Consider the following 23,373-nt stretch of genomic DNA (forward strand, 5'->3'; position numbering starts at 1 on the left):
GCAGGACCTAATACTGTTGAGGATCGAGATTTCACATCCGTTGAATTTCTTGTTGTTGTCCTAGTTAATCGTGTTCTCTCAATAGGCCCAGCAAAAACAAAGAGGTGATGGCTGGAAGGTTTAGGCTAAATCTTAACCACTGGCATTGCTCGGGGTAGCCTTCCAGACCATCGTTCTTCGCCTGCTAAGCCATTACAGAAGGGTAAAGACCATATGCAAATCAGGCTTAGCCCCACCCAAAAGGGGAAGTCCAGCCCGAACTGCTAGGTCACATCCCTTCCGCCTAAGACCACAAGCATCCCCAAACATGTTTCACCCTTGTTGGGGCTCATCAGTGAGGAGTAGCTTGGGTCTCTAGGCCCAGCAGGCACGGGACCCATGTCTGGGCATACCCGTCCCACTCGGGGTGGCAAAGCAAAAACAAAGAGGTGATGCTGGAAGGTTTAGGCTGAATCTTAACCACTGGCATTGCTCGGGGCAACCCTCCAGACCATCGTTCTTCGCCTGCCAAGCTATTACAGAAGGGGAAAGACCATATGCAAATCAGGCTTGGCCCCACCCCAAAAGGGGAAGTCCAGCCCAGACGTGGGTCCCGTGCCTGCTGGGCCTAAAGACCCAGGCTACTCCTCACTGATGAGCCCCAACAAGGGCGAAACATGTTTGGGGATGCTTGTGGTCTCGTGCAGAGGGGATGTGACCTAGCAGTTCGGGCTGGACTGCCCCTTTTAGGGTGGGGCCAAGCCTGATTTGCATATGGTCTTTCCCCTTCGGTAATGGCTTGGCAGGCGAGGAACGGTGGTCTGGAGGGTTGTCCAGAGCAATGCCAGTGGTTGGGATTCATTCTAAACCTTCCACCATCACCTCTTTGTTTTTGCTCTCAATGGGCCCTACATTAGGTGGAGTTTTGCTTATGAACTGTTTTTATCTTTCTTGTTTTATATCTTAGTTTAGAGGGAAATGGGAGTTTCGGGGGAAATAGGTGGGGATTAGATATTTAGTTTAAGCAGTTTAGTTCACTTCTGCCACTGCCCTTGAACAAGACGTACATTAAGATCACTCACACTTAACTCCAGGTGGCTAACCTCCTCCAGTACAATATAGTCCCCAGGCTCACCCACCTGCTTCCATCACAGTCTCTGGGCTCCCTCATCCCACTCCTATCTACGTGAACGGTTCTTATGGGTGCGTTGTCTATTCTGAATAAAAAGTATCCCGACTTCCACTCATCCCCCACTGGTTGCACCGGTGCCCCCATGTGTCAAGGAGTTCCCCCCTTCTCACCTGAGTCCGTTCTTTACTGGTGTCCTTGGTCGATGCCTTCTTGCGGATGGACCGGGTCTTGAAGAAGGCTGCCCGATTCTCTTCCGAATCCAGAATGCGTTCAGTTTCCGGGACGCCGCATCCAGGAATCCAGCAGGCAGTGGAAGCACGCTAGCCAGGAATCCAGGAGGTAAGTAGAAGGGGGAGGACTAGGAAGGGATAGCGGGATTGGAAAAAGGAGAAGAACAGTGAGCTACGGAGCACACGTCTGGTCGCTACTTCGCAATAGCATTGAGATGTGCAGAGCCGCGGAAGGCGTGGTCTATTAGTAGAAAAGGCTACGTCCAGCGCATGGAGCGAGAAGGGATTACGCTGGACGGCCATGTTGGGAGTATTAATGAGTGCAAGCCCGCTGTGACAGGGACCAAGAACCCCCAAAAGGGGCGCACTCTGTGATTCATGACAGCATGCCTCCTCCGAAGACCTTTAACTCCAGGTTTGCCGGGTGAATGAGATGAAATCTTCTGAGCAGACGAGAGGCCTTGATGTTTGACATAGGCTCCCAGGTTCTTTCACTAGGGGGATATCCTTTCCATTCTACCAGATATTGAAGCTGGTCCCTTCTATACGTGGAATCACAAATCCGGGACACCTCGTATTCCAATTGGTTGTCGACCAGTATAGGAGGAGGTTTGCAGGGTTTCCGAGAGGATGGATAGTAGGGTTTCACCAAAGATGTGTGAAAGACTGGTTGCATTTTCTTCCAGGAGTCTGGCAATTTGATCTGATAAGAAACGGGATTCATAACTTCTTTGATGGGAAATGGTCCATAGTATCGAGGGGCCAATTTACTCGGCCGTAGATGTCGGGGTAGTAATTTTGAGGACAACCAGAGCTGGTCACCGACTGCATAAGAAGGGCCTGGTCTTCTTTTGGAATCTGCATATTTCTTGGTCTGTTTTCTGGCCTTCTCCAAGAATTCCTTGGCCTCCTTATGTACATTGACAAGGGTTTCGATCCAGGAGTCAACTGTAGGTACTGGTGTAGGTTGAGGAAGAACAGAAGGCAGTACCGATGGATGGAAACTTTGACTGCAATAAAAGGGGCTGGTCTTAAGTGCCGAATGGTCGGAATTGTTGTAGGCAAATTCAGCCACGGGTATCAGGAGGGACCAGTCATCCTGAACCTTGGTGGCGAAGCATCGAAGATACTGTTCCAGGGTTTGATTGACACGTTCTGTGGCTCCCTTGGTTTGAGGGCGATATCCTGAAGAAAGGGCGCGTTGAATTCCTAAGCATTGACAGAGACCTTTCAGAATTGTGAGATGTATTGAGGTCCACGATCCGATATGATCTTGGAAGGAAGTCCATGCAAACGGAATATGTGTTCCAGGAAGATTCCTGCTAGTTCAGAGGAGGATGGCATTTTATGCAGAGCTGTAAAATGAGCCATATGAGTGAACAAGTCTATGGTAAATATAATGGTGGTGTATCCACGGGAAGGTGGTAGTTCCACAATGAAGTCCGTAGCAATAATCTCCCATGGCCTGGTTGGCAGTGTAGGTTGCAGTAGAAGGCCTGCCAGTCTCTTGTTATCATGTTTATTTTGACTGCAGACAATACAGGATTGAATGTACTGCTGAACGTCGAATCTCATCCTAGGCCACCAGAATTGCCTTTCTATAAGACGGAGGGTATTGGCGATGCCACAATGTCCGGAGTGTAGGGTATCATGACAGAGATTTATTATTCTTTGTTGTAGCCTTTTTGTAGGGATGACCAATACATTGTCCTTGAACAGATACCCTTCCCGGACCCTTAGATTCCATTGACTTTTCTTAGTTATATCCTTCCACAGATCAGAGGATTGGGTCTGAGCTTGGATTTCTTCAAGGAGGTTGACTGCTTGGGCTACAAAGATCTTGGGGAAATCATCTGAGGATATGCCTTGTCTTCAATGGGCTCGTAGTCTGGTCGTCGAGATAAGGCATCAGCAATTAGGTTTTGTGATCCTGGAACATGAGTGATGTGGAACTAGTACTGGACAAAGAAGTAGGCCCATCGCGCCTGACGACTATTCCTACACTCCAAAGACTGTGGAATCTGGAGGTTCCGGTGGTCCGTACGAACGTGAACTGGATGTTTAGCTCCCAGAAGTAAATGTCGCCACTCAGTGAAGGCTTGACAGATGGCTAACAATTCCTTTTCCAGGACTGAATAGTGTGTTTCACTAGGAGTCAGGGTTTGTGAAAGATAAACAATTGGGTGTTCCAGTTTATCTCCTAATTCTTGCTTCAGGACCGCACCTATCGTGTAATTAGAGGCGTCAGTTTGTACTAGGAAGGGTCGACTAGTATCGGGTTGGGCCAAGATAGGAGCTTGTGTAAATTCTGTCTTGAGACGCTGGAACGCCGTTTCTTGTGGTGTAGACCAGAGGAAGGGAGAGTCTTTCTTCAGGAGAGCAACAATCGGTTGTACTATCTCGGAGAAGTTAGATATGAACTTGCGGTAGAAATTGGCAAGGCCCAGGAATGATTGAACTTGTTTCAGGGAAGCAGGAGCAGGCCAGGTCAGTATGGCCTTTACCTTTGAAGGATCCATACCGATTCCTTCTGGGCTAAGGATATATCCTAGGTAATGAACGGAGGTTACATGGAACAAACATTTTTCGGGTTTGGCTAGGAGTATGTGTTCTCTAAGTCTCTGCAAGACTGCCCTCACGTGCTCTTCATGTTGTATAGGGTCCTTGGAGAAGAGCAATATGTCATCCAGATATACAATGACGAAGAGAAACAACATGTCAGAAAACACCCTGTCCATAAAGCGTTGGAAAATTGCTGGGGCATTAGCTAGTCCAAAGGGCATGACTAGATATTCATAATGGCCAAAGGGTGTTCTGAAGGCGGTTTTCCATTCGTCCCCTTCCCGGACATGAATCAAATGATAGGCGCCCCTGAGATCCAACTTGGTGAATAGTACCGCGCCTCTCACGGCGTCTAGATGTCCGAAAACAAGGGTAATGGGTACCGGTCCTTGAGGGTGCATTGATTTAGGCCGCGATAATCGAGGCAGGGTCTGAGTTCCTTGGTATCCTTCTTGGGAACAAAGAATAGGGAAGCACCAGCAGGAGATTTTGAAGGTTTTATGGTGTCATTTTCAAGGTTGGTATCCAGGTATTCTCTTAGAGCCTTTTTCTCGGGTTCGGAAAGGATAAACATCCTGCTGAAGGGAATCACTGCGGAGGGTTCTGTATCTATTGCGCAGTCTTCATGTCTGTGTGGGGGTAAGGCCTGGACTATGGCAGTTGAAAACACATCAGCATATCCTTGATAGGCCTCAGGAATGTGTATGACATTAGACACCATGAGTGATGTCTGTTGTTCCTTTGTTGGTTCCTTTGGGTGTGTTAACGGAGGTTCCAGGGATAGGCAGTGAGACATGCAAAACTCTGAGCCTAGGAATAGAGAACCCGCTGTCCAGTTGATATATGGATTGTGTTTCTGTAGCCAGGGCATACCCAAAACCATGGAGTAATGAGCTGACTTAATGATGTCAAACCTAAACAGCTCCTGATGGTGATTTATTGAAAGCTGGATCTCTTTGGTCTGCAGGCTTATGGAACCTGATGCGAGGGGTCTTCCATCAATAGCTTCCACAGGTTGCATGGTGCTTCGTGTCTCGTACGGAATTCGATGTTTAGTAACCCATTCTTGATCGATGAATATCCCCATAGCTCTGCAGTCTACGAGGGCCAAAATGGAATAGGTTTTATTCTTGGAGGGTGATAGAAAGGCCTGTAATATCACCAAATTGTTTTGTTCAGGAGAGTTCAAGGATGGAATTGATGTGGAGCAAACATCTCTCTCCCGAAGCTCTGCTCCATCTAGGATCGGGAGCTGGCGTTTCCCGAACGCCGAGGGGGTGCTAGAGGGCATTCCCTAACCAAATGCTTATCCGAGGCACAATACATGCACAAGCCCGTATTAATTCTTCTCATTCTCTCTTGCGGGGATATGGGTCCACAAAAGGCCCCAATCTGCATGGGCTCTGGTTCCGTGACTGGGCTTGGGCTGGTGTCCGTTCTGACGGTACTCTCAAATGATACTTTGGGAGGGAGTCCCCTGTTTTTTTTTCTTTTCTGTCTTCCTTTCCTGGATACGGAAGTCAATTTGCATGGCAAGATCCATTAGTGCCTGGAACGAGCTTGGTCGTGCCACTCTGGCCAGCTCATCCTTAATCTCTTCGTTCAATCCTCTCCTGAACAGGGTAAAGCTCGCCTCAGCGGACCAGTCAGCTTCCTTAGCCAACTGTTTAAATCGGGTCACACACGTGAGCATATCCTGGGAACCTTGCTGAAAGTCTAACAGGCATTCTTGGGTGCTGTAAACCTGCTCAGGGCGGTCAAACATGTTTTTAAGGGCCTGTATAAACCCATCAAAGTCGTCCAAGAAGGCATCACTAGAGTTAATGAGGGGAGTAGCCCAAGTTAAGGCATTCCGGGAAAGGTGAGAGATTATAAAACCCACCTTGGCCCTGGGGGTCGAAAAGTAACAGAGCTTGAAGGTAAAGTGGACCAAGCACGAATCCAAGAATGCACGAAGGGTCTTTGCTGAGCCGTCGTATTTGTCCACGATGCCGCCCAGTAAGACACTTTCTTTTGTAGCAGAATCCCGGGATAGGACCAACTGTTTGAGAGTGGCGTTCTCCGCCTTTATATTCTGTACCTCGGTTGATAATTCCTGCATACTACGCATCAGGTCCTGCACGGCAGCCTCCATATCAATATCAAGTTCGGTCGGGTGGCGTCTCAAACTGTCAAGGAGTTCCCCCCTTCTCATCTGAGTCCGTTCGTTACTGGTGTCCTTGGTCAATGCCTTCTTGCGGATGGACCGGGTCTTGAAGAAGGCTGCCCGATTCTCTTCCGAATCCAGAATGCGTTCAGTTTCCAGGACGCCGAATCCAGGAATCCAGGAGGCAGTGGAAGCACGCTAGCCAGGAATCCAGGCGGTAAGTAGAAGGGGGAGGACTAGGAAGGGATAGCGGGATTGGAAAAAGGAGAAGAACCGCGAGCTACGGAGCACACGTCTGGTCGCTACTTCGCAATAGCATTGAGACGCACGGAGCCGCGGAAGGCGTGGTCTATTAGTAGAAAAGGCTACGTCCAGCGCATGGAGCGAGAAGGGATTACGCTGGACGGCCATGTTGGGAGTATTAATGAGTGCAAGCCCGCTGTGACAGGGACCAAGAAGCCCAAAAGGGGCGCACTCTGTGATTTATGACACCATTGGTGGCATGGGTGTATCTGTCTTTGTTAGATCACATGCCACCCTTATTATGTGTAACAAAATGACTTCCTTGAGCTCTCAGGCAAGTTCCAGTTGCTTTATTACATATTGCTAAGTTACATAGGGTTAGCTCAACAGGATCAGATACTAGGAACAGGCACTGGCTCCCATCACCCAGGCAGGGGTTCTCCAACTGCCCAGGCTTGGAACTCTCATCCCAAACATTCTGCCACTCACAACATAGCATTCCATGTTACCTCATATGCTTCTAAATTCACCTCCAAGCACATCACAAAACATTTCTCTTTTTTCCAAACATCATCACATCCACACACAGCACATCACAATACATCTCCCTCTCTTCCAAACGCTACCACATCCACACATAGCACATAACACCCAAACTTATGACAAGCTCATGCGGTATCACATACTACCAACACAGACACACAATCACACGCTGCGCCTTAGTTAAATAAGGCACAACTCAGGATAAGTAACACAGGGAACCAGCCCCCCTTTTCAACTCTGAAGCCGTATCTACTCTTGCTGATATTACATAACAACAACTTTTATATGGCAGGATTAAACCATGCCACTGACACATTGATTATGTAATATCAGCAAGAGTAGATATGGCATTCCGCGATTAGTGTGTATCAGCAGCATGGTGCATTCCAGCCATATAAGAGTTGTTGTTATGTAATATCAGCAAGAGTAGATATGGTTTCAGAGATGAAAGGGGGTTGGGACGCGTTTTAGGGCTGGTCGCTGTAGGTGGGTGCGGCCCTTTCCGGAGAGGCTGCCTGGATACCTCCGCTGGTACACGAGACAATGGGATCACGCCGGGGTCACCAAATGAATGCAAGTCCCTGTTTACGTTCATGCCAGAAAGAATACAACCCTCTAGGGGAAAAAGGCCAAGAGATTGCTTGCAAGGATAACAAGGTTTAATTGCTCAGAATACAAAGGTATCAGCAAAGAGCTCTGCTGCTCTAGAATGTTCTGCCGAACGTTAATGCAAACAGAAGCTTAAAAGGCAGTAGATCATCATCACTATACAGTAAAAACTACCGTTGCTGGTTGGTGAGACCCTATACATGGTTCTGCTCCATAGGGGATGCAGGCTATGATTGGTTCTCTTTTTTGCAATCTGTCTGTTCCCACGTGGGCCAGCTGGGCTCATCTCTCCACGGAGTGAAGGTCAGGTTCCTCGTAAGTTACAGTTTCAAGACTGCTATGATACACTAAGACTACTACATCATCATTGTGGCATGCAACCGGCTCTGAGACTGGTGCCAGGGGCAAGGTAGGAAGAAATACAGTCACGCTGACCCACACATTCTGTGCTTTGTTTATCCCACACCCCTTGCACCCAAGGCTTCCACCCTCATTTTGATCTATAATTTATTCCTCCCAGACCTCGTGTCACAAAGGATGTATTTATGCGGAGAGGTAAAACGGCCATACATGCTCAGATCTTTTAGGGCCGCTGTTTTATGGCAGTGGCTGGGGTCACACACTATTGTGGAATGCAGGGGTTTTGGACTGGGCCAGTGGTGTGGGCCATTGCTCTGGGTAGGTTGGGTGGGGGTTAGAGGTCTGCTGTGATGAATGGGTGCTGCAAAGAAGCTGGTGTTGTCTCATGGCCTTGCAGGGTGCGTTCCTCCCAGTGATACTAAGTAATTGCAACAGTCAAGGGACAAGGGGAAGCTTCCATGAGAACTAGCGGTGCGGGCTCATCCCTTCTTAGTGTCACTGTGCCTATTCGGCTTCTTGCATCAAGCTAAAGTTGTACTGTGCCGCATGAAGGGCTAAGCATCTACCATGACTACAAGATGGCATCTCTTACCATGTGTGCACTGAGTTTATGCATCTATTCTTCCTGCTTACATTATATTTGTGCCGAGTTTCTTAGCATGGTTCCTTCCTCCCTAGCACATTACACCGCTATTTATGGGATTTGCCTCATTCTAAAGCGCCTAGGGGGGTGGGATAGGCTCATTTGCAGCCCAACACATGTTAAGCCAAAAGGATATTGTGGTTGTTTTATTTTTCACATCCTGAAAGGAATAATTGAAGTCACAGAATGCAAGATAATACAAGCCTGAAAAGAAGCCTTCATTTCACACAACTGTACTTTTCTCACTTTAAGAATCTCTGAAAAAAGGTTTGTAGTAAAGTCACTAGGATAAAGATTACATTTGTCACAAACCTCCAGCATGTTGTGCAACTTATAAAGAACATTTAACTATCCCTAGGAAGCAATCCGATGTTTCCATTTTATAGTAGTAGACTTAATTACTAACTTTGAAATAGTAAGCTTTCTTGTGTAATAGCCACGTACGAGGTAAACCAGCTGTTCAGAGTCTCTCAGATGGAAAACAGAACCCATCAGATAAGACATAAGAGAAAGGAGTAATTGCAGGCCATTCCGGCCACGATAAAGGGCAGGGCTGCCTGCAGGCCAGTCAAGGAGCTCTGTTCAGCTGTGAGATGCAATGGGCTTTGCTGCAAAGTCGACAAGCCCACTTTAAGTGGACTTGGCAATACTCCCAGGGCAGGTCTTCACCTGTTCCTGGGGCGAGGGGCCACAAAGGGGGGCACAGCATTTTGCTGGGTAGGCCAGTGCCCCCCCGGCCCTACCCTAGCAATGCTGCTGCATTAATTTACTGTGCAGCTGCCACAACACCTCTCTGCCAATCCACGCTCACCCTCAGAATGGAGGTGAAAGGATTTGGCATGGGCTCGTCATCTTTCTACCCGAGATTTGCACCATCTTCTGAATCAGGCCATGATTATATCTAACTGTTATAGCCGCAGTGACACTTTCTGTGTTGTTATAATGCCTTTGATCTGTTATCTGTGGAGCTGGAAGCCTTCTGCACATGCTAATCCTGCAGAACTCCTTTTACGCAGACTTTCAGAGGTTTTACATGGTTTCTGTCACAACACTTCCCCGCCACACCTCCCACCACTCTCCGAATGGCTGTGGAAGGATTTGGTGGGGATCCTGTCGAATTTCTTCATCCCATTTGCCGAAGCTCAGAATTTGCCCAGGGTCAGGACTTTAAGAAAGCAGGTTCAAGCACCAAAACTGGTGCCAACACCTTGCCCTTGCCGCAACAACTAATTTGATCTTTCTCCTCAAGTGCACTCACATGTCGAGTACAACCCTTACTCATGCCATGAGGTGGCGGGTGGGGGGATAGATGCCTTGCTGTCACTACGCAGGACGCAAGGAGTGTCTTGAGTTGAGCTGAGAGGACAGCACAGTATGGCCAGGCCCTCAGAAGGGACATTGCTCCAGCCAGGGGTGTTGCCAGGTTTGTAAAAGATCTGGGGCTATGCTATTGTCGAGACTGTCAGGACTCGGAGCAGGCTAGCCTTTTGTTTATAGCCCCTGAGCTTCTATCCGGAACTACAATCAAAAGACCCGGGGATATAGATCACAACCTCCCCTGGCAACGCCTCTGGACACAGTACTGGGTGGATTGCAGCTTGAGTCTGACAACAGTTTTATTGCTCTTTCACTCCTAGGAGTTTGTAACAAGCATGATGTCCACCAGGAAGGGCTATTTCTGGCTCAGGCTGCGAAAGCAAGGAGAAACATGGAGCTGGATGACCGGAGTGGAGCTGGATAGATCCTCGTAAGTCCAAATCGACTTCTTGTGGTAAATAATGCACTGAACATGAGCATGTTACACTGTGTGGGATGGGCACCCTTCTAAGCCTTGGGATTTGACCTTGGACATAGAAACAAGACTTTCATTTACTCATTAGCTTGGCCCTTGATCTGCAATGCATGCTGGGAGAAGCCTGTGACCACTGGCAGGAGAGGTGGCAGGAACAGAAAGCATGTGTGAAGTTGGGAAAACACAAGTGTCACACATTTGTGGCACTGAAAGATCTTTGGGGTGACTCATGACCTTGCCTAGAGCCATCCAGTTTGCATGGCGGTCAGGCAGTTGGTTATGCAATCGGACACTGCAGAGGCGAATGGGGGGGCGGGGGAGAAGAATACCTAAGCATTATCAGCAAAGAGGCGGAAGTTAAAGCAAAAGGAGGAAGTGAGTTTGCACAGGGAGGATATGTGTAGTGTGAATCAGAGTGGGCCTAGGACTAATCCTTGTGGGACACCCACGGGGAGGGTCGTCGGGTGTCAAAAAGGAGGTTCTGGAGTCCCATGAGAGGTAGAAGGAGAGATCAAAGGGATAGGAGGACACCCAGTCACGCACAGTGTCCTTGAAATCAACGAGGGCAAGAGATAGACAGAGTGGCCAGTTCTAGAAGGATGAGAGGTGATAGTGGTGTACAGTGATAAGAGAATTAGCAACCACGATGATTGGAGTCTCAGTGGGGTGCTGGGACTGGAATCCAGATTGGAGGGGGTCAGCCAGTGAGCGTACCTCGATATAGTTGACTATGCAGTTCAAGACAACACTCGAGCATTTTTGAGTGGTTGGGAAGGAGTGAGAGTGTTCTGGGTCAGCAGTTAGTTTCTTTAGGACAGGCAAGACTGGGCTGTTCTATAACAGGGTGAGTGGATACCACTTGCAACAGATAGTTTGAATATGGTTAAGAAGTGAGTGAAGTGGACAGGTGCAAGCTACTTAAACATGTTTGGTGCAATGTGGTCAGTTGCAGTGCGCGATAGTTTGCCAGAGCGGTGCATGAATAAAGGGTTGAGGGGGAGAGGCAGGCCAGAATTGAGATACACAGGAGAATGTGGGGTAGATGGGAGGTGGGGGAAATTAGTAAGGGACTGGTAGAGATGGAAGGGTGGAGAAGGTCCCCGGTATTTTGATGTTTTTAATGGGGAAGTAGGACTCAAAGACACCCTCAGAGAGAGAGGGGAGGACATGGAGTGATTTCATTTGAGTGGGGAGGCATGGCTGGGTGCATGTGTTAAGTTTAAGAGGATGTGAATAAAAGGAAGAAACCAGATTAGTGTAGTAGGAGGATATGGCTGTGTTTAGAGTTGTGGCCACCTTCAGTATATAGTCCTTGTAGACAGTGAGAAGAGTGGAGGATTGGTCTTTGTGTTGACATCAGCAGCTGGAAGGATGGGGGAGATCCATTGTTGAGGAGGGGTTAAGGGGATAATTGAAAGGGATAGACAGTGTAGCATTGAGTTTGGTAAAGTTGAGTTTAATGGAGTGAGCAAATGAGGTCTTAGAGTGAGGTGTGGACTTGGTTGAGGTAGGTGACAATGGTGTCGGGCTTGAATTTATATTTGGTCAAATATGGAGATGGGGGAGTGGCAAAGGAAAACAGATGGTGAATTGAATGAGTGTATGGACAGAAGGGGATGGGACAATTGTGGGATTATAAGAGAGCAGGGTGGAAGATATGAGATATATGGGATGGGAGAGAAAGGAGTGGCCCGAGTGGTGATTGACGAGAGTGTAAAGAAAGGGAAGACAGATGAGGGGGAACAGGGGGAGTTTAGGGCAGAGGGGGGTAGGCAGAGAAGACTTGGAAGAGAGAGAGGGGGAAAGAACCATAAGGAGAAGAGAAGCACTGGAAAGAGCAGGGCAGGTAGGTGATGGCGAGGTTGTAGGGGGGACCACAGGGTCCTACGAGACGAAGCAGTGCCATTTAAAAAACGATAGTGTCCTATGTAAAAATCAAAGTGCAATTTAAAACCTCACAGGGTTCTAGGCAACCAGAGTGATTTACAAGGCGCAGTTGGCACCTGCAGAGGTGTCAATTCATACCAGGGATCGCACAGAATTAGGAAATGTGTAGTTGTTCTGCACTGATGGCGGGTTTAAAAGGACATGCCAGGCCCTAACAGGCCCAAACAGAACCTGTCCTTGTTTGCTCAGCCCTTTTCAGTGTGCACCAGGGGGTAGGGTGCCTCTGGACAGGGCCCTCCTGGATGGCACTTGGGCTGGAGAGGCCAATGACGGAACTGCCTAAGTACAAAATTGCCATTCAGATGGGATAAAGGCCAGGCTCAGTGGTGGACCAAATGCATGGCTCTTCAGTTGAACTCCAACTCCACCAGGGTAGTGAGCAGGGATTTTTAGTGCTGACTGTTGGCTTCTGGCGTGCAATGTTGTCCTGATAGGTTTTCAATTTGGGAGTGCGCTGGTGGGGCAGTCTGGGGTGCGGTGGTGGGGTGCGGTGGTGGAGCAGTCTGGGGTGTAACCTCTTGCCCCTGAAGATGGGCCACCACTGAACATCATCAAAAATGTTTTCTTTTTTTTTCCATGTGTTCTGCAGATTCCCAATCAAGGAGGACAATGGGAGCCATGACTGCATTTCGGGAAAAGAAACATTCTCTGCTGAGAGCTGCTTCAACCCCAACAAATACATTTGTGAGAAGAATACAGTTGAGTTCCCACAAATCATAGCTGTTCATACAAGACCGCGAAGACAGATTAAGGCGCAGGCCCAAAAAAGACTGCAATCCTCTTGGCGCTCATCTCATGGTCAACCTGAAACTAACAGAAGGACCTGATTCATGTCCACCCAATAGACAATCGCCTGATGAAGGCCTCTGAGGTCATGAGTAGCCATTGGGTGAAATGGCTCAGCCATGCATAGACTCCTCATCCATGTTTAAATTCCCAAGCATTGCAAACCTTATTCATTACGTCACTAAACTATCCAATCTAGGGCACTAATATGTGACAATCTATTTTCCCAATTATGCACGCTAGTGGTTACTCAGGGTTAATCCCCTTTCCCCTCCTCTGCCCTATTCTCCACTCATGTGATCCACCCCTCCCCTTCATGGCTTTCTGCATTATTTTGCTATAGCCTTAACCAACAGGACCTATTGTTTCTTTGCTGTTATCTGATGTTTAATAGTTTTCCTTCTCAGCCTGACACATTTGATGCACCCGCCCTTGCCTGTGTTGTCCTCCTGAACTTACCAGGCAGCCTTATCTACCAGGACAAATCAGTCCTTTGCTAATCGCAACATACTCTTCCTTCCGACAATTCCAGGCTAAAGATTTCTCTTCCTCTGACCATTCATGCACGTGTAAACACAGCCATGCTTCTGTCCATACAAACCTAAACTGACCTATCTTCATGACCATTCAAGTCTAAACAGGCCTCTTTCCTCCTGACCCTCAAGCATAAACAGGCCTCTCCACCTGACCCTTCAAGCATAAACAGGCCTCTCCACCTAACCCTTCAAGCCGGCACAGGTCTCTCCTGTGGACAAATCAAACCTAAATAGGCTTCTCCTCTATATCCTTCAAGCTGTTCCCTTCCTGATGCTTTAAGCCTAAAATGGCCACTCCTCCTCACATTTCAAGCCTAAGCAGACAACTCCTCCTAAACCTGCACAACTAATTAGGCCTCTCCTGCTGACTAAACAGGTGTGTCCTCCTGACCCTTCTAACCTATACAGGCCCCTCCTCCTGACCCTTCAAGCCTAAATATGCCTTTCCACCACCTGACCCCTAACAGATCTCACCTCCTGACCATTCAAGCCTACATAGGCCTCTCCTCCAGGCCGTGCAAACCTGCATTGGCCTAGCCACCTGACCATTCAAGCTGAAATAGGCCTCTCCTTCTGATCCCTCTGGCTTAAACATGCCTTTTCAGACCCTCCAAGCTTAACAGCACACTCCTCCTGTCCTTTCAAGCCTAAACACTCCTCTCCTCCTGACCTGTCAGCCCTAAAAAGACCTCTCCTCTTGACAATTCAAGTCTTAACGGGTCTCTCCTCCTCATCTTTCAAGTGTAAACAGGCCTCTCCAGCTCTACCTGAAATTATTCTTCTTCAGAGACATCCATGAATTCAAGGCCCACCTTGCCATTAACCAGACCTAAATGTTCAGTGTGACCCTCAAACTGAACCCCACCAAGATGGATTTACTTTTCCCTACCAACAACACAGAACGCCCCCACATTGAGACCTGGCTGTCTACCTTGAACCTTGAGGGCTTCATTCTGCAGCTAATACCTTACTCCAGGTCTGTAGGCTTTCCCATTGACGCCACTCCTTTAACAAACTGTAGTGGAAAAATGAAACAAGACTATTCCAGTGGATTGGTGAACAATATATTAGTAAAAAGCAATGCAGCAGGACAACAAACCAATGACAGTACAGGACTTCGATGTAAGTGAGACCCCCTTTCGCACCAAGCACTGTTCTCTTATACTCAAAGGAACACATGTATTTCAAAGGAAGGCGAAGTTCAAACAGGGCAGGGTATCATAGAGTAACGATGTTGCAAGCAGGTAACAAAGCTTTACCATTCAAGACACCAGCTGCGTTCTCACACGTTGAGACAGTGTTATCAGGAAGTACAGCATAAAATGATACATTTAGCTGGGCTGAATAGCTGCCTCAGAAGATGCACACACAATTTGAGGAAGGCGTGCTTACAGTATGATGACTTCTGTCTACTAAAGTCGCTTTTCTAAAGAAAGCGGGAGCCTAAAACATGCTTACATATGCCAAAAGAGAAACATGTCAGAAGCGAGCGACGTGGAGGCGAGCATAGCTACACCCTAGGTGAGGAGCCTTCACTGTAAGGGCATGAGCAGTAAAGCCTAAAGCTCACCTCGCACAGACAAGAAGCACTTGTTTAAACACGGCAGTTTGAAGTACCTACTCAATGTTGTACTGCATCAATGTGACAGGGGAGTTTATAAAATGTTCTATTCCAGATGTTTTCCTCACAAAACGTAGTGGAGCAATCGCAGACATCAAGGCACCAGGTACCCTCCTGTGGAAAATCAAGCTCCTTCTTCCAACACCAGCTTCGGATCCACTGTAGAGGCCCTGGTTCTTTCTTACCTGGATCTTATCTGGAAGGGGCAAATGCCCAGCTCACTTGCCACTCGCGACCACCGCAGCTCCTATGAGAGGCTGCCTGCATGCTGCTGCCCCCTCATTCAAGGTGTCTTCAAATACGACCACATAATATCCACACTCAAACATCACTAGCTGCCCCTACAAGCACACATCAGCTTCAGTGCAAACTACATTCACGCCCCCTCCCATCTGGCAGAGAAAGGCAGCACCTGTGGTGCTTGTGCATCACCAGAGGTCCAGGCCTGGGTAGAGTAGAGCAGCAGAAACAGAAAAAAGAAAGAGCCAGAAGTAAGCACTCAGTCTATAGCCCAGAGGGCGGAACCTCCACACATCAACATCTGTCTCTCCAACACACTTCTGCAACTGAGAAAGGAAATCAAGACCCTCCTCTTCAAGGAGCACCTTCCTTGCACCCCGTAAGATGCATCCTCTGAACCCATCCAGGCCAGTACTCGTTGTGATGACCAACCACTACATCCCATTCCCCTGTTCCACCCACCATCCTCGATTCAGCACTGCACATGCTCCCCACTAAATGTAAATCTAAGCAATTCCCTGCTACCCTGAAAGGAGTGCTGGGAATACATATTATGTGGCAAGGACTGTTACCGCCTGCAACCAGCTAATGTATACCTAGAAACTCTGCTGATGTACAGTACTATGTTGCTTCCCGCAGCTAGGTTTTAGCTTAATACCCAAAATAAAATAAATAATAAAAATTAAACATGCTCTTACTGCCTAAATGGATGTCTCCTATGGGAAAATGAATGGAAGAGTGAAAAACAAACCCCTTTTTTGACCCTTTATATCTTTTGAACTGTAACACAGATTTGGACAACACTTTCATTTATTTGGGGGGCCCGTGCCCTAATATAGGAATTGCAAACACTGTGCTGATCCGACAGGGATTTTTAGTGCTGACTGTTGGCTTCTGGCGTGCAATGTTGTCCTGATAGGTTTTCAATTTGGGAGTGCGCTGGTGGGGAAGTCTGGGGTGCGGTGGTGGGGTGCGGTGGTGGAGCAGTCTGGGGTGTAACCTCTTGCCCCTGAAGATGGGCCACCACTGAACATCATCAAAAATGTTTTCTTTTTTTTTCCATGTGTTCTGCAGATTCCCAATCAAGGAGGACAATGGGAGCCATGACTGCATTTCGGGAAAAGAAACATTCTCTGCTGAGAGCTGCTTCAACCCCAACAAATACATTTGTGAGAAGAATACAGTTGAGTTCCCACAAATCATAGCTGTTCATACAAGACCGCGAAGACAGATTAAGGCGCAGGCCCAAAAAAGACTGCAATCCTCTTGGCGCTCATCTCATGGTCAACCTGAAACTAACAGAAGGACCTGATTCATGTCCACCCAATAGACAATCGCCTGATGAAGGCCTCTGAGGTCATGAGTAGCCATTGGGTGAAATGGCTCAGCCATGCATAGACTCCTCATCCATGTTTAAATTCCCAAGCATTGCAAACCTTATTCATTACGTCACTAAACTATCCAATCTAGGGCACTAATATGTGACAATCTATTTTCCCAATTATGCACGCTAGTGGTTACTCAGGGTTAATCCCCTTTCCCCTCCTCTGCCCTATTCTCCACTCATGTGATCCACCCCTCCCCTTCATGGCTTTCTGCATTATTTTGCTATAGCCTTAACCAACAGGACCTATTGTTTCTTTGCTGTTATCTGATGTTTAATAGTTTTCCTTCTCAGCCTGACACATTTGATGCACCCGCCCTTGCCTGTGTTGTCCTCCTGAACTTACCAGGCAGCCTTATCTACCAGGACAAATCAGTCCTTTGCTAATCGCAACATACTCTTCCTTCCGACAATTCCAGGCTAAAGATTTCTCTTCCTCTGACCATTCATGCACGTGTAAACACAGCCATGCTTCTGTCCATACAAACCTAAACTGACCTATCTTCATGACCATTCAAGTCTAAACAGGCCTCTTTCCTCCTGACCCTCAAGCATAAACAGGCCTCTCCACCTGACCCTTCAAGCATAAACAGGCCTCTCCACCTAACCCTTCAAGCCGGCACAGGTCTCTCCTGTGGACAAATCAAACCTAAATAGGCTTCTCCTCTATATCCTTCAAGCTGTTCCCTTCCTGATGCTTTAAGCCTAAAATGGCCACTCCTCCTCACATTTCAAGCCTAAGCAGACAACTCCTCCTAAACCTGCACAACTAATTAGGCCTCTCCTGCTGACTAAACAGGTGTGTCCTCCTGACCCTTCTAACCTATACAGGCCCCTCCTCCTGACCCTTCAAGCCTAAATATGCCTTTCCACCACCTGACCCCTAACAGATCTCACCTCCTGACCATTCAAGCCTACATAGGCCTCTCCTCCAGGCCGTGCAAACCTGCATTGGCCTAGCCACCTGACCATTCAAGCTGAAATAGGCCTCTCCTTCTGATCCCTCTGGCTTAAACATGCCTTTTCAGACCCTCCAAGCTTAACAGCACACTCCTCCTGTCCTTTCAAGCCTAAACACTCCTCTCCTCCTGACCTGTCAGCCCTAAAAAGACCTCTCCTCTTGACAATTCAAGTCTTAACGGGTCTCTCCTCCTCATCTTTCAAGTGTAAACAGGCCTCTCCAGCTCTACCTGAAATTATTCTTCTTCAGAGACATCCATGAATTCAAGGCCCACCTTGCCATGAACCAGACCTAAATGTTCAGTGTGACCCTCAAACTGAACCCCACCAAGATGGATTTACTTTTCCCTACCAACAACACAGAACGCCCCCACATTGAGACCTGGCTGTCTACCTTGAACCTTGAGGGCTTCATTCTGCAGCTAATACCTTACTCCAGGTCTGTAGGCTTTCCCATTGACGCCACTCCTTTAACAAACTGTAGTGGAAAAATGAAACAAGACTATTCCAGTGGATTGGTGAACAATATATTAGTAAAAAGCAATGCAGCAGGACAACAAACCAATGACAGTACAGGACTTCGATGTAAGTGAGACCCCCTTTCGCACCAAGCACTGTTCTCTTATACTCAAAGGAACACATGTATTTCAAAGGAAGGCGAAGTTCAAACAGGGCAGGGTATCATAGAGTAACGATGTTGCAAGCAGGTAACAAAGCTTTACCATTCAAGACACCAGCTGCGTTCTCACACGTTGAGACAGTGTTATCAGGAAGTACAGCATAAAATGATACATTTAGCTGGGCTGAATAGCTGCCTCAGAAGATGCACACACAATTTGAGGCAGGCGTGCTTACAGTATGATGACTTCTGTCTACTAAAGTCGCTTTTCCTAAGAAAGCGGGAGCCTAAAACATGCTTACATATGCCAAAAGAGAAACATGTCAGAAGCGAGCGACGTGGAGGCGAGCATAGCTACACCCTAGGTGAGGAGCCTTCACTGTAAGGGCATGAGCAGTAAAGCCTAAAGCTCACCTCGCACAGACAAGAAGCACTTGTTTAAACACGGCAGTTTGAAGTACCTACTCAATGTTGTACTGCATCAATGTGACAGGGGAGTTTATAAAATGTTCTATTCCAGATGTTTTCCTCACAAAACGTAGTGGAGCAATCGCAGACATCAAGGCACCAGGTACCCTCCTGTGGAAAATCAAGCTCCTTCTTCCAACACCAGCTTCGGATCCACTGTAGAGGCCCTGGTTCTTTCTTACCTGGATCTTATCTGGAAGGGGCAAATGCCCAGCTCACTTGCCACTCGCGACCACCGCAGCTCCTATGAGAGGCTGCCTGCATGCTGCTGCCCCCTCATTCAAGGTGTCTTCAAATACGACCACATAATATCCACACTCAAACATCACTAGCTGCCCCTACAAGCACACATCAGCTTCAGTGCAAACTACATTCACGCCCCCTCCCATCTGGCAGAGAAAGGCAGCACCTGTGGTGCTTGTGCATCACCAGAAGTCCAGGCCTGGGTAGAGTAGAGCAGCAGAAACAGAAAAAAGAAAGAGCCAGAAGTAAGCACTCAGTCTATAGCCCAGAGGGCGGAACCTCCACACATCAACATCTGTCTCTCCAACACACTTCTGCAACTGAGAAAGGAAATCAAGACCCTCCTCTTCAAGGAGCACCTTCCTTGCACCCCGTAAGATGCATCCTCTGAACCCATCCAGGCCAGTACTCGTTGTGATGACCAACCACTACATCCCATTCCCCTGTTCCACCCACCATCCTCGATTCAGCACTGCACATGCTCCCCACTAAATGTAAATCTAAGCAATTCCCTGCTACCCTGAAAGGAGTGCTGGGAATACATATTATGTGGCAAGGACTGTTACCGCCTGCAACCAGCTAATGTATACCTAGAAACTCTGCTGATGTACAGTACTATGTTGCTTCCCGCAGCTAGGTTTTAGCTTAATACCCAAAATAAAATAAATAATAAAAATTAAACATGCTCTTACTGCCTAAATGGATGTCTCCTATGGGAAAATGAATGGAAGAGTGAAAAACAAACCCCTTTTTTGACCCTTTATATCTTTTGAACTGTAACACAGATTTGGACAACACTTTCATTTATTTGGGGGGCCCGTGCCCTAATATAGGAATTGCAAACACTGTGCTGATCCGACCTACGGCTCAAAAGTTATTAACCATAGAATCGTTGCTTTTCCTATGGATGATAGGTTTGGATGGATGATAGGTTTCACCTTAACTATAGGGCGGTTATTGCTGCCCTATCATATATATCTGGTATATATGCCTTCCCACCCTCAGATCTTAGTCTGTTCTACTTTCTCTTCTCCCACTAAACTTCACTACACCCTTCTCCATACTTCTCTCTACTACACTCTTCTCCCCATTACTCTCTATTATTCTCTCTTGACCTCTACTCTCTACTACGCTCTGTTCCCCAAAACCTTTTACTCGTCCCACTTTACTACTGCCACACTCTGCTACACTCTCCTCCTCACTGCACTAAAATACACTCTACTACACCCCCCACTACACTTGCACCGACAACTTCTCCACAGTCACCTTCCTGTCACTCACTGTCACCCTTCTCAATCCCCCTCCCTAAAACTCCCTCTTAATCTCACTCTCACACCCAAGTACCTCTTTCTCTCAGCAACCAATACCTCACCTTGCACACGTTATTGATTATTTTCCTCCACTCTCTGCTACACCACCCTTCCCCCACTTGGTTTCTTGGTCCTACTTCTTCTCACTTGATCTCACCCGAACAACCCACACTGCCCTGGTCACAGTGCCCTTTTCTATCCTCTCTCTGTCCCTGCCCATGGCTGCCCCTGTCAGCTGGTTCCCCGGCCAAACTGCTGGCTTCCTTTCCCCCAGGGGCTGGGTTAAAAATATCAAACCATGTGTAGCCGGTCTAAAGACCTGGCCTCTTTTCATCCATGGGTCTGCTGGCATTTGGAAATGGAGACCTGCTGAAAACAAAGTCATTTCTAGAGTTTGTATCCTGTTTAACTTGAGCATCTGCAATGCCAGTGGAATGTGTGTGGCGTTCTTCAGCCTCTCCGCTTTCCACTGCCTCTCTCACCATTGCGCTGGTACATGTAGTCCTGTCGAAGAAGAGAATGAACACTGTGTGACGAATCAGCTTCCTGGGCACCAGTGGTCCAGGGATGAATATCGGTTTCTAAACCATCAATCAGCCCCACACCTCTAGTACACCAAAAGGGATCCAAACAGATTGGAAACACAAGCACATTATAAGCCTCCTTGTCCAATTTTGGTAAAGTGGATGGAACGGCAGGCTTATCTCTGCAAGGTCGTGGATCATTGGTTAGTTGCAACACAGCGAAATTACAATTATTACCCAATGATAAATGTACTGTCCAGTCAAGGTTGTATGAAAAATATCTACTTGATTATTATCACAACAGACAGTTCTAGCACACAACAAAATACAACCCACCCTTAAAAGGAATGCAGAGGACAGACAGTTTCAAAGAAGGCAAGGGGATGCACTCTGGATACTGACAGGAGGGTAGTCGGTAAAGTAATGAATCACAATAGTTCAAGTACACTTGGTTTCAGCACAAAGGGAGCAATGAGTCATAAAATTTCACTATGCGTCTTCAGTAAAGGACCAGGGGGACAGAACCACAATGTACCTTGTGCTTGTAGATGTTCTTGGTGCTCGACAGGGTGGAGTCAGTATTCAGGCCCTTTGCAGCTTCTGCGACAGAGTTCAAGATGGGAGTCAACTGTGGGTATCAGGTGGCAGGCATTTTGGTGAGCGAGGCTGAACGGATGGCTTCAGGCTAGCATACACGGTGGTTCAGGGTCAGGAATCGTTGTCTCCGTGCTGGTTGACGGGTCTGAAGCACTGGTCGAGGCATCTCAGATGCCGTGAGCGACTGCGGCATAACAACAGTCAGAGGTGCAGTCGGTTGCAGCTCGAGGGGTTCGACTGGCTCAAACATGTCCTTTAAGGCAGACGCTGGTTGATGTTTGTTTATGCACTCCTCCTAGCTTCTTCACTGGGCTTGGGTTGTCCTTTAAGGCAGACGGCCCAAAGATGCGAAGAGTATTGCAGGCACCAGCCTTGCCCTTGGTTTGGTTCAGAGACTCTCTGATACTTCCCACCTAGGAAGCTTGCTGCAGAGCCTAGCAGGGCATGCTATGTGCTGGAAGGGTACAGGTTCTGGAGCTTCTGGAGGGTCCTCTGGATTCCATGGGAGATGTTTAGGGGAGGGATCTTGCTTCCCTCTCTGGAAATCAAATCCTGGCCTTCCTTCGCTGTAGGAAGCTGTAAGGCAGACTGTACCTTCAGCCCTGGTCCAATGCTGAGTTCTTCTTGTTACTCCTTGTAAAGTCTTCAGATGATGTGCTCAAAAGAGGGGCTCAACCCTCTTTTAAAGCAAAATGGGCCACAGTGATTGGTGTAGGCTAAGACTACCTCAATGAACTAATCCTGGGTCCCCACCAACAATCTCCTGTATGCATGAGATCATAACCAGAGTGCTTTGCAATAGAAAAGGAAAAGGAGTGAAAACATGTAAGTCCCACCCATCTTCCTGCCTGTTGTGGATCAAAGTGTCTCTCTGGTTAATTGAGCTCTCTGTGGTTCCTGATTAAAGTGGCAGGTCTCCCTTGAAGCTGTGGCGAGACCAGCCTTTTGGTCTCTGCCAAACCACATACTCATACCTTTTGAATGGGGTCCCCCTGTGGGGATGACTACTGTAAACAGCTGTCCCAGACATGACATTTCACTGCCCTTAATATTAAGAGTCGGGAGCTGGCTTCAGGTTAACACAGTTGCATATCAAAGGTTATTGGGGCCTGTCTGAATTAGTATGCAAAGCTTGAACAAACATGAGGTTCCTATTGGTAATAGGAACTCCCGTCCCCTGCACACCATTCAATAGTGGAAAGAATACTTTCCAAACAAATCTCAAAATTTTTTGTGATTTCAACTATTAGTTATCTCAATATTTTCAAAGTTTTTATGGCAGCAGTCAGAGTAGACAGGTATTACATTTAAAATTCAATCAAAGAATTCAAAAATAACCAGTTTTCCCATGTAGAGTTCAAATGATTTTTTACTAATAATGCAAAAGAATGTTGTCATATCTTTGAGTTCTATTCATAGGTTTTCTTCCACATGTTACATGTATCCCGTTCAGCTATAATCTGGATCAGAAAGTTAAAGAGGGCGTTAATTTCTTTTATTCTTTCTTTATTTCGGATCGCTGATCGTAATACTGCTGTAATTTCCATATACTTTCTCTCTCTCCTGATTTCAACTTTCAAACCGGTATCACTATATTTTATTTGAACAGTTACATCTGTTAATTCTGATCTAAGTAGATCGAAAAAAAGAGTTTCTCTCTGAATGTGATGTGGTCATTTGCCTGTGATATAAGATCTAATTCTATCAGAATATTCTTAGGTCCTGTGCTAGTAATGTGATTCCCTTTTTATGAATATAGATTATCTTTCTATTAAATCACAACGTCATTTACATTCATATTGTTCACCATTCTCTTGTTTTGAGTGGTGGGTGGCACATTAGTTCACATTCTTTGTACCTATTTCCTTGTGGTTAGTTACTGATTCGCTACTAACTCTT

At 47.3% G+C, this 23,373-nt stretch overlaps 1 long non-coding RNA gene across 2 annotated transcripts in view; it reads left to right on the forward strand.

Annotated features, from left to right (window-relative positions):
* Window positions 1-19,729, forward strand: part of LOC138580153 (uncharacterized) — a 461,264-nt gene extending 441,535 nt beyond the window's left edge. Inside the window, exons 5-7 of one of the 2 annotated variants that reach the window (XR_011304186.1) lie at window positions 10,085-10,194; window positions 12,776-12,884; window positions 16,444-19,729. This is a non-coding gene — a long non-coding RNA (uncharacterized lncRNA). Of the gene's footprint in view, window positions 1-10,084; window positions 10,195-12,775; window positions 16,062-16,443 lie in introns of those variants that run through there. The other variant, XR_011304185.1, reaches the window with a different exon arrangement.
* Window positions 19,730-23,373: the final 3,644 nt, after the last annotated feature.

Source organism: Ambystoma mexicanum, chromosome 3p, assembly GCF_040938575.1.
Source record: "Ambystoma mexicanum isolate Mex_15411 chromosome 3p, UKY_AmexF1_1, whole genome shotgun sequence".
Lineage (NCBI taxonomy): Eukaryota > Metazoa > Chordata > Amphibia > Caudata > Ambystomatidae > Ambystoma > Ambystoma mexicanum.